At 29.0% G+C, this 12,036-nt stretch overlaps 1 protein-coding gene across 8 annotated transcripts in view; it reads right to left on the reverse strand.

Annotated features, from left to right (window-relative positions):
- LOC130900119 (G protein-activated inward rectifier potassium channel 3) overlaps positions 1–12,036 on the reverse strand; it is an 85,442-nt gene that overhangs the window by 32,906 nt on the left and 40,500 nt on the right. The window contains exon 1 of one of the 8 annotated variants that reach the window (XM_057810482.1): positions 7,733–8,002. The exons of 4 other annotated variants lie outside the window; for them this stretch is intronic. The gene's annotated coding sequence lies outside the window, so the exon portion shown is untranslated. Of the gene's footprint in view, positions 1–7,732; positions 8,003–12,036 lie in introns of those variants that run through there. 3 more of the 8 variants (XM_057810475.1, XM_057810477.1, XM_057810480.1) reach the window with 3 other exon arrangements.

Genomic DNA, 12,036 nt, shown 5'->3' on the forward strand with positions numbered 1-12,036 from the left:
CTAAATAAAAAGTTTCAGCCTAAATCTAATAATAATTGTTACTGTCGACAATATATGAATTGTTGCTAATTTATTTTAAAAATAGATAAAATTGTTTATGTTTCGAAAGTGTGAAACGATTGATTGTTATATATATATATGTTTAAACTAGATGAAATTTAGTTTCAAAATTGAAATCTATTAATAATGTTTTTTTAAACAAGAACAAAACGTTCAATATCTACTATCGACAATTTCCGATTGAAATTCAAATCATTATAAAGATTGTTTATGAATAGTTAAACTCAAAATTGTACAATATAAAGTGAAATTTATGAAATTTTTAATTTGTCTTGAATCTTCTCTCCCCATATCTTGTAATATTTGGTCCGAATATAGTTCTCAGTATCTTCTTCTTTTTTATATTTGGTCCGAATATAGTTCTCAGTATTTTCTTCTTCTTTTTTATTTATGACAGTTATTTTCATGGCGTGTGAGGCAAAAGAATGGACTGATTGTATCATGTATTTAAGGAAATTATTTTTTTTTTTCGTAAAATGAAATCAGATTGCAAAAACTCGTTTTTTGTTCATTAGACCGAGGATTGAATTTTACAATGACGTAAATTTTGTTATAGTAATCAAAACAACTTAATTTCAATGTTAATATAATTGATGCTATCTCTGTAATTTACTATGATTCATTTCCTATTTTATATCAGTAAATATACGAGGTCTGGCTATTAAATAACGAGACTGGTTACGACAAAGGTCGTTAAAAAATAAATCAAAAACGTGTAGTCGAGTCGATTAACAAACGTACACATCACAAACAAAAACATAACGTCAGAGGTCATTAACGACACGTTAGTTGTTATTGAATGTGTAAGTTATTAAGTTATGACTGTGTAAAAGCCTCTTACCTTCAATTAACACAAAACAGTTGGAACAATTGATGAGAACAGATGATTTTTATTAGTTCTCTAACCTTTTTTATGATATGTACGAGATCTGGCTATTAAATAACGAGACTGGTTACGACAAAGGTCGTTAAAAAATAAATCAAAAACGTGTAGTCGAGTCGATTAACAAACGTACACATCACAAACAAAAACATAACGTCAGAGGTCATTAACGACACGTTAGTTGTTATTGAATGTGTAAGTTATTAAGTTATGACTGTGTAAAAGCCTCTTACCTTCAATTAACACAAAACAGTTGGAACAATTGATGAGAACAGATGATTTTTATTAGTTCTCTAACCTTTTTTATGATATGTACGAGGTCTGGCTATTAAATAACGAGACTGGTTACGGAAAAGGGTTTTATCATAAAAATTATTCTATATTCGATTGCTCCCCTTCAATATACTCCCCTTCCCTCGCCACACACCTTTCCATACGTTTTTTTTCCATTGATCGAAGCAATGCTGGAAGTTTCTTTGGTGAGCGTCTTTAAGAGCTCTGCCATGTTTTGTTTTACCGCTTCCATCGACTCAAATCGGGTCCCTTTTAAACCAGTTCTTCTTCTAACCTTCTAACCTTCTAATCTGAGCAGACCCGTTGATGCGAAAGCTTTTGGTACCAACTTTTCACAGACTTTTGTCATGTGTAATTCGTCGTGTAAAATTTTTCTAACCGTTTCTTTATAGGCGACGATCTGCACGCACAATTTGGTTGATTTTGGTCACTGTTTCCGGAGTTAAAACCTGTTGCAACCTGGGCGCTGGTCAACGTACTACTCGTTTCTTACCCCACCCGTCTAGAGCGCCTTCTAGACGCGCAGTCTCGTTATTTAATAGTCAGACCTCGTATATAATTATTCCGAATATTTCCAGCTTGTATTGTTTTCGATAGTTTTGCAGAATTACCGATAAATCCGACAACATAGTATTGACCCTGATATTTATACAAACTAATCAAGATGGTTAATGGAAAAAACTGGATCTTTATTGAAAAATTCATGTGAAAACATTTTTTGTTTATTCGGACGTTTTTAATTGTCCCGGTAAAGAAATGAATAATTGTTTAATAAAGAGAAAGTATCCTAAAATAAAGTGTTCCGGAATGCCAACAATTTGAAAAATAATACAATTTCTTGTTCTGTTATTCAACAGTTTTTGTATCGATTTTCTCTCAACATAACAGTTTTTGTATGGATATTTTGTACATTTTTTGATTCTTTTCCTCAATATAACAGTTTTTGTGTCGATTTCTATTATGTTTTTCAAAATAACAGTTTTTGTATCGATTTCTATTATGTTTTTCAAAATAACAGTTTTTGTATGGATATTTTGTACATTTTTGGATTCTTCTCTTCAATATAACAGTTTTTGTATCGATTTCTATTATGTTTTTCAAAATAACAGTTTTTGTATGGATATTTTGTACATTTTTGGATTCTTTTCTTCAATATAACAGTTTTTGTATCGATTTCTATTATGTTTTTCAAAATTAAAGTTTTTGTATGGATATTTTGTACATTTTTGGATTCTTTTCTTCAATATAACAGTTTTTGTATCGATTTCTATTATGTTTTTCAAAATTAAAGTTTTTGTATGGATATTTTGTACATTTTTGGATTCTTCTCTTCAATATAACAGTTTTTGTATCGATTTCTATTATGTTTTTCAAAATAACAGTTTTTGTATGGATATTTTGTACATTTTTGGATTCTTTTCTTCAATATAACAGTTTTTGTATCGATTTCTATTATGTTTTTCAAAATTAAAGTTTTTGTATGGATATTTTGTACATTTTTGGATTCTTTTCTTCAATATAACAGTTTTTGTATCGATTTCTATTATGTTTTTCAAAATAACAGTTTTTGTATGGATATTTTGTACATTTTTGGATTCTTCTCTTCAATATAACAGTTTTTGTATCGATTTCTATTATGTTTTTCAAAATAACAGTTTTTGTATGGATATTTTGTACATTTTTGGATTCTTCTCTTCAATATAACAGTTCTTGTATCGATTTGTATTATGTTTTTCAAAATAACAGTTTTTGTATGGATATTTTGTACATTTTTGGATTCTTTTCTTCAATATAACAGTTTTTGTATCGATTTCTATTATGTTTTACAAAATAACAGTTTTTGTATGGATATTTTGTACATTTTTGGATTCTTCTCTTCAATATAACAGTTTTTGTATCGATTTCTATTATGTTTTTCAAAATAACAGTTTTTGTATGGATATTTTGTACATTTTTGGATTCTTTTCTTCAATATAACAGTTTTTGTATCGATTTCTATTATGTTTTTCAAAATTAAAGTTTTTGTATGGATATTTTGTACATTTTTGGATTCTTTTCTTCAATATAACAGTTTTTGTATCGATTTCTATTATGTTTTTCAAAATTAAAGTTTTTGTATGGATATTTTGTACATTTTTGGATTCTTCTCTTCAATATAACAGTTTTTGTATCGATTTCTATTATGTTTTTCAAAATAACAGTTTTTGTATGGATATTTTGTACATTTTTGGATTCTTTTCTTCAATATAACAGTTTTTGTATCGATTTCTATTATGTTTTTCAAAATAACAGTTTTTGTATGGATATTTTGTACATTTTTGGATTCTTCTCTTCAATATAACAGTTTTTGTATCGATTTCTATTATGTTTTTCAAAATAACAGTTTTTGTATGGATATTTTGTACATTTTTGGATTCTTCTCTTCAATATAACAGTTTTTGTATCGATTTCTATTATGTTTTTCAAAATAACAGTTTTTGTATGGATATTTTGTACATTTTTGGATTCTTCTCTTCAATATAACAGTTTTTGTATCGATTTCTATTATGTTTTTCAAAATAACAGTTTTTGTATGGATATTTTGTACATTTTTGGATTCTTCTCTTTAATATAACAGTTTTTGTATCGATTTCTATTATGTTTTTCAAAATAACAGTTTTTGTATGGATATTTTGTACATTTTTGGATTCTTCTCTTCAATATAACAGTTTTTGTATCGATTTCTATTATGTTTTTCAAAATAACAGTTTTTGTATGGATATTTTGTACATTTTTGGATTCTTCTCTTCAATATAACAGTTTTTGTATCGATTTCTATTATGTTTTTCAAAATAACAGTTTTTGTATGGATATTTTGTACATTTTTGGATTCTTCTCTTCAATATAACAGTTTTTGTATCGATTTCTATTATGTTTTTCAAAATAACAGTTTTTGTATGGATATTTTGTACATTTTTGGATTCTTCTCTTCAATATAACAGTTCTTGTATCGATTTCTATTATGTTTTTCAAAATAACAGTTTTTGTATGGATATTTTGTACATTTTTGGATTCTTTTCTTCAATATAACAGTTTTTGTATCGATTTCTATTATGTTTTTCAAAATAACAGTTTTTGTATGGATATTTTGTACATTTTTGGATTCTTCTCTTCAATATAACAGTTTTTGTATCGATTTCTATTATGTTTTTCAAAATAACAGTTTTTGTATGGATATTTTGTACATTTTTGGATTCTTCTCTTCAATATAACAGTTTTTGTATCGATTTCTATTATGTTTTTCAAAATTAAAGTTTTTGTATGGATATTTTGTACATTTTTGGATTCTTTTCTTCAATATAACAGTTTTTGTATCGATTTCTATTATGTTTTTCAAAATAACAGTTTTTGTATGGATATTTTGTACATTTTTGGATTCTTCTCTTCAATATAACAGTTTTTGTATCGATTTCTATTATGTTTTTCAAAATAACAGTTTTTGTATGGATATTTTGTACATTTTTGGATTCTTCTCTTCAATATAACAGTTTTTGTATCGATTTCTATTATGTTTTTCAAAATAACAGTTTTTGTATGGATATTTTGTACATTTTTGGATTCTTCTCTTCAATATAACAGTTTTTGTATCGATTTGTTTCATGTTTGTCAACATAACAGTTTTTGTATGGATATTTTGTATATTTTTGAATTTTTTGTCCTTCAATAAACAGTTTTGGTGTCGATTTCTTTTGTTTTTTAACATAACAGTTTTTGTATCGATTTCTTGTATTTTTTTTCAACAGTTGTTGTATGATTATTTCGTATATTCTCCATCAATACATCATAAAAATACATCGAATTTTTTTATACATATTTTGTGATTTTACTGTTTAAAAAAGTAGTGTTACGACGAAAAGTCTAAAATAAAACCAGTTATGTTTAGATTGCAACGAGACAAGTTGCAACCAAAATAAATCTCTTAATATGAATCAAAATTTTGGTACTTACGACCTTTTATAAAAAATCGTACTCTACATATTCGAATCGACACAAATTAACCTTTGAAAATTAGTAAAACAACGCTATGACGTATGTTTTATTTTTAGTTAAGTTCAGTCGGACGCTAAAACAGATTATTTCACCTTCCAACTTGGCATTTCCTCACCAATTTCTCAACTTGTTTGATAACGTTTCCTCTTCTTCACTAGTTCAATTTCAAATAATAATTGCTCTCATTTCATAAAATCTAATTCCAAAAAAATAATCGTACATTTTATAATGAAAACATACTTGTCAAATAGGCAATTTCACAAAAAAAACGTCCCATATAAAATGTTTATAATGAAATATCGAGTTTCATTTGATCTATGTTTATTTTGAAATGTAAATAAAGATAAAAAATGAACTTAAACTTTTGCAAATGACTTACTTGATATTGAGAACACAAAAAGAAATAAGTAAATAAGTTTTATAGATAAATAATATTCAACTGATTAGTTGAAAATACTTAAACATGTTTCCAACTCTATTTCTATGTTAATTTGAGATACGTAGCTCTAAATTAATTGAGATACAAGATTTTTTAAGGTTATGGTGCACTTTAGATCTTATTCAAACATCCTCTTAATTTTTCCTAACAGGAAAATCATTTTACCAATGAAACCAGTTACCCGCGGAAGACTTTCATCACCAAATGGTTGACGTTGATTTTGTCCACTTAAAATCATAGCAAGTACAAGTTCTATCGACAAAATCGGTGTCGAATAGACTCAACTACAGTCAGAGCTTACTACTCAATCAGCTCTAACTCCTCTAGTTTTGTAACACATCAAAATCTACGGAGTAGTCCTTGTTTATCAATCATTCGTTTGAATGAAAGACATTAAGATTACATCATTTTCGTTGTGGTGGTCCTTCGAGCCGGAAATTCATTAGAAATGAACAATGAAGTGACACAAAGACTTTAAAGTTCGCATTGAGGTAATGCCACACGTATTGTTGAACTAGAAATGAATTATATACTATAAAATTGTATTTCAGTATTATTCTATCAAGAAGGAATAAAAAAAAAGTCTTCTGCTATCCATTAATGGAGTTTTCCATCATTCCTGACCGTTTTATCCTGTCTCTAACGGTATTAATTAATTCTCCTGGATTTTTGTGGAGATATCTTGTCTGCCCAAGCCTCTTTCTCCTTCTATATTTCCTTCTATGAAATTATCAGCTTGGGGTCGAAAAAAATTTGACGATAAAGAAGTTTTTGTCACAATATGAGTGAAGTTCTGCACATATAAACCTGAGTGCAGCATTCGACACAATCCAAAGACACAACGTATCATTACAAGCGTATGTAGAAGAGTAGAGCGGAAAGTACAACTGAATGGACAAAGATCAGAAGGCTTTTTGATGTAAAATAGGATAAAACAAGGGACAGTCTGAGCACACCAATGTGGAGGAAAGAACGGAACACCTACAAACGAACAAAGGATACCTCAACATGATTCCGATGAATTTATACTACATGCATCGTAATTATGGCAGAAAATGACAAAAAGATGGAAGCACTAACAAAAATTTGGACAGAAGGGATACACTATGAAATCATTGTTTAATCAGACAAGGAAAAGACATTGAGGACATTCAATATATCAAGAACAGGCAAGACACAATTGTAACCGTCGGAAAATACATTTTCGACGTCCTTAAAAGGGCCAAAGGAAAAATGGTAGCGATATTTTTTCGAAAAGATTGAATGACGTCATCTTAAACGTCATTACCTAGGGGTTATCTTGAATCTCTGAAGACGATAATTACCGAAACACGTGTCCGACAGTGTAATCGTGAATAGTGTTCAGTATGAACGATTCCAGTTTGGCACTAGCTCCCTTATGAGGAATTTTTTTATATTTATCCTTTTTTTTTATTTAAATTGATTACTGAAATATTGAAATTCCATATTGTATCATTTAGAATTCACCTTTAAGTCAATAAAAAAATTTATTAAAAGCTAGAGTTTAGTACTATGAAAATAGTTGTAAAATGCTGAAATTTTTAGGAAATTTTCGAAGCGTATTTTGAAATTTGAAAGGGGGGTTCGCACTCTACATATCAACTATCCGTCCAGTTACAAAATCTTTTTTTTTTCTAAAGCTTTTCGCTTAATTAATTAAAATAATCCATTTTCCGGCTACATCAACTTTTTCTACGTAAATTTTAGACCAAAATAAAAAGCTTGTCAAATTTGACGGTGCTAAGAGGCCCTTTTCTTGATTTTCCTCCACATTTTTCGTAAATTAGGTTGAATCTGTTAAAAAATTCAATGTTTCAGAGGCAATTTCAGTTTTATGTAAAATGTGTAGAATTATTTTTGAGAGAAGTATGTCGAGTCTTCAATTTTACGGCCCTAATAAGATAAAATGTTTTTTTTTTTAACTACTATCAATCTTTTAAACGCTGCAATACGACCGTTAAAATAACATGCACGAACGCCGACAAACATAACCTCAAAAATCTTACCTATTTGTAACGAAATTCCGAATATTGAATGAAAATAACTACACACCATCCACCACCGTTATAAATCGTGTTCCTCGAAAAAATTCGAGCAAGTCATTTCTAATAAAACGAAACAAAACATTTTTAAATAAAAAATCGCACAGCACCGCACTGCGTAAGATATGGTGGGTACTAGATGGGGTACCCTCTCTCGTCCGAATCGTAACGCGAGAATGCGATGACGACCGCCAAGTATCGCTATTATATTTTCGCGATTGGTTACCCAGAAGTGGAGTGTATCAGAGACATATGTGCAATTTCATACCGGGGAGACCGCGTTCAGGGCCGGGGCCACCGCGATGCGTCAAACCACAAATATTCTAATCGTCAATTTTTGCGGGAAATGGATAGATGAAAAGTAGTAACCGAATACTAGTTTTATTAATTTTGAAGTTTATTTTTATGTATGGAAATGTAATTAATGTAATTAAACCTAATTACTAATCCAAAATTATTATTGTATTATGGGTACTTATTCGTTGTACCACCACCACGAAAATTGAAAAGTATGAATAATAAAAGTGTCTGGATGGGGTGGAAGACCATTTTACATAAAAAATTGGCGGAGAGAGTGAAAAAATTTTTTATTGTTTTGGAAATTTTTCTTGGAAAATTTTTTTTTCAAAATTTTGAAAGGTGGGTACTTATTCGTTGTACCACCACCACGGAAATTGCGAAGTATGAATAATAAAAGTGTCTGGATGGGGTGGAAGACTATTTTACATAAAAAAATGGCGGAGAGAGTGAAAAAAATTTTGATTTTTTTGAAAATTTTTCTTGAAAAATTTTTTTTTCCCAAAATTTTGTAAAATTTTGAAAGGTGGGTACTTATTCGTTGTACCACCACCAAGGAAATTGCGAAGTATGAATAATAAAAGTGTCTGGTTGGGGTGTAAGACTATTTTACATAAAAAAATGGCGGAGAGAGTGAAAAAAATTTTGATTTTTTTGAAAATTTTTCTTGAAAAATTTTTTTTCCCAAAATTTTGTAAAATTTTGAAAGGTGGGTACTTATTCGTTGTACCACCACCAAGGAAATTGCGAAGTATGAATAATAAAAGTGTCTGGATGGGGTGGAAGACCATTTTACATAAAAAAATGGCGGAGAGAGTGAAAAAAATTTTGATTTTTTTGAAAATTTTTCTTGAAAAATTTTTTTTTCCCAAAATTTTGTAAAATTTTGAAAGGTGGGTACTTATTCGTTGTACCACCACCACGGAAATTGCGAAGTATGAATAATAAAAGTGTCTGGATGGGGTGGAAGACTATTTTACATAAAAAAATGGCGGAGAGAGTGAAAAAAATTTTGATTTTTTTGAAAATTTTTCTTGAAAAATTTTTTTTTCCCAAAATTTTGTAAAATTTTGAAAAGTGGGTACTTATTCGTTGTACCACCACCAAGGAAATTGCGAAGTATGAATAATAAAAGTGTCTGGTTGGGGTGTAAGACTATTTTACATAAAAAAATGGCGGAGAGAGTGAAAAAAATTTTGATTTTTTTGAAAATTTTTCTTGAAAAATTTTTTTTTCCCAAAATTTTGTAAAATTTTGAAAGGTGGGTACTTATTCGTTGTACCACCACCAAGGAAATTGCGAAGTATGAATAATAAAAGTGTCTGGTTGGGGTGTAAGACCATTTTACATAAAAAAATGGCGGAGAGAGTGAAAAAAATTTTGATTTTTTTGAAAATTTTTCTTGAAAAATTTTTTTTTCCCAAAATTTTGTAAAATTTTGAAAGGTGGGTACTTATTCGTTGTACCACCACCAAGGAAATTGCGAAGTATGAATAATAAAAGTGTCTGGATGGGGTGGAAGACTATTTTACATAAAAAAATTGCGCAGAGAGTGAAAAAATTTTTGATTTTTTTGAAAATTTTTCTTGAAAAATTTTTTTTTCCCAAAATTTTGTAAAATTTTGAAAGGTGGGTACTTATTCGTTGTACCACCACCAAGGAAATTGCGAAGTATGAATAATAAAAGTGTCTGGTTGGGGTGTAAGACCATTTTACATAAAAAAATGGCGGAGAGAGTGAAAAAAATTTTGATTTTTTTGAAAATTTTTCTTGAAAAATTTTTTTTTCCCAAAATTTTGTAAAATTTTGAAAGGTGGGTACTTATTCGTTGTACCACCACCAAGGAAATTGCGAAGTATGAATAATAAAAGTGTCTGGATGGGGTGGAAGACCATTTTACATAAAAAAATGGCGGAGAGAGTGAAAAAAATTTTGATTTTTTTGAAAATTTTTCTTGAAAAATTTTTTTTTCCCAAAATTTTGTAAAATTTTGAAAGGTGGGTACTTATTCGTTGTACCACCACCAAGGAAATTGCGAAGTATGAATAATAAAAGTGTCTGGTTGGGGTGGAAGACCATTTTACATAAAAAAATGGCGGAGAGAGTGAAAAAAATTTTGATTTTTTTGAAAATTTTTCTTGAAAAATTTTTTTTTCCCAAAATTTTGTAAAATTTTGAAAGGTGGGTACTTATTCGTTGTACCACCACCAAGGAAATTGCGAAGTATGAATAATAAAAGTGTCTGGATGGGGTGGAAGACCATTTTACATAAAAAAATGGCGGAGAGAGTGAAAAAAATTTTGATTTTTTTGAAAATTTTTCTTGAAAAATTTTTTTTTCCCAAAATTTTGTAAAATTTTGAAAGGTGGGTACTTATTCGTTGTACCACCACCAAGGAAATTGCGAAGTATGAATAATAAAAGTGTCTGGTTGGGGTGTAAGACTATTTTACATAAAAAAATGGCGGAGAGAGTGAAAAAAATTTTGATTTTTTTGAAAATTTTTCTTGAAAAATTTTTTTTTCCCAAAATTTTGTAAAATTTTGAAAGGTGGGTACTTATTCGTTGTACCACCACCACGGAAATTGCGAAGTATGAATAATAAAAGTGTCTGGTTGGGGTGTAAGACTATTTTACATAAAAAAATGGCGGAGAGAGTGAAAAAAATTTTGATTTTTTTGAAAATTTTTCTTGGAAAATTTTTTTTCCCAAAATTTTGTAAAATTTTGAAAGGTGGGTACTTATTCGTTGTACCACCACCACGGAAATTGCGAAGTATGAATAATAAAAGTGTCTGGATGGGCTGGAAGACTATTTTACATAAAAAAATGGCAGAGAGTGAAAAAAATTTTGATTTTTTTGAAAATTTTTTTTTCCCAAAATTTTGTAAAATTTTGAAAGGTGGGTACTTATTCGTTGTACCACCACCAAGGAAATTGCGAAGTATGAATAATAAAAGTGTCTGGTTGGGGTGTAAGACTATTTTACATAAAAAAATGGCGGAGAGAGTGAAAAAAATTTTGATTTTTTTGAAAATTTTTCTTGAAAAATTTTTTTTTCCCAAAATTTTGTAAAATTTTGAAAGGTGGGTACTTATTCGTTGTACCACCACCACGGAAATTGCGAAGTATGAATAATAAAAGTGTCTGGTTGGGGTGTAAGACTATTTTACATAAAAAAATGGCGGAGAGAGTGAAAAAAATTTTGATTTTTTTGAAAATTTTTCTTGAAAAATTTTTTTTTCCCAAAATTTTGTAAAATTTTGAAAGGTGGGTACTTATTCGTTGTACCACCACCAAGGAAATTGCGAAGTATGAATAATAAAAGTGTCTGGTTGGGGTGTAAGACTATTTTACATAAAAAAATGGCGGAGAGAGTGAAAAAAATTTTGATTTTTTTGAAAATTTTTCTTGGAAAATTTTTTTTCCCAAAATTTTGTAAAATTTTGAAAGGTGGGTACTTATTCGTTGTACCACCACCACGGAAATTGCGAAGTATGAATAATAAAAGTGTCTGGATGGGCTGGAAGACTATTTTACATAAAAAAATGGCAGAGAGTGAAAAAAATTTTGATTTTTTTGAAAATTTTTTTTTCCCAAAATTTTGTAAAATTTTGAAAGGTGGGTACTTATTCGTTGTACCACCACCAAGGAAATTGCGAAGTATGAATAATAAAAGTGTCTGGTTGGGGTGTAAGACTATTTTACATAAAAAAATGGCGGAGAGAGTGAAAAAAATTTTGATTTTTTTGAAAATTTTTCTTGAAAAATTTTTTTTTCCCAAAATTTTGTAAAATTTTGAAAGGTGGGTACTTATTCGTTGTACCACCACCAAGGAAATTGCGAAGTATGAATAATAAAAGTGTCTGATTGGGGTGTAAGACTATTTTACATAAAAAAATGGCGGAGAGAGTGAAAAAAATTTTGATTTTTTTGAAAATTTTTCTTGGAAAATTTTTTTTCCCAAAATTTT

Source organism: Diorhabda carinulata, chromosome 12 (genome assembly GCF_026250575.1).
Source record: "Diorhabda carinulata isolate Delta chromosome 12, icDioCari1.1, whole genome shotgun sequence".
Taxonomy (NCBI): domain Eukaryota; kingdom Metazoa; phylum Arthropoda; class Insecta; order Coleoptera; family Chrysomelidae; genus Diorhabda; species Diorhabda carinulata.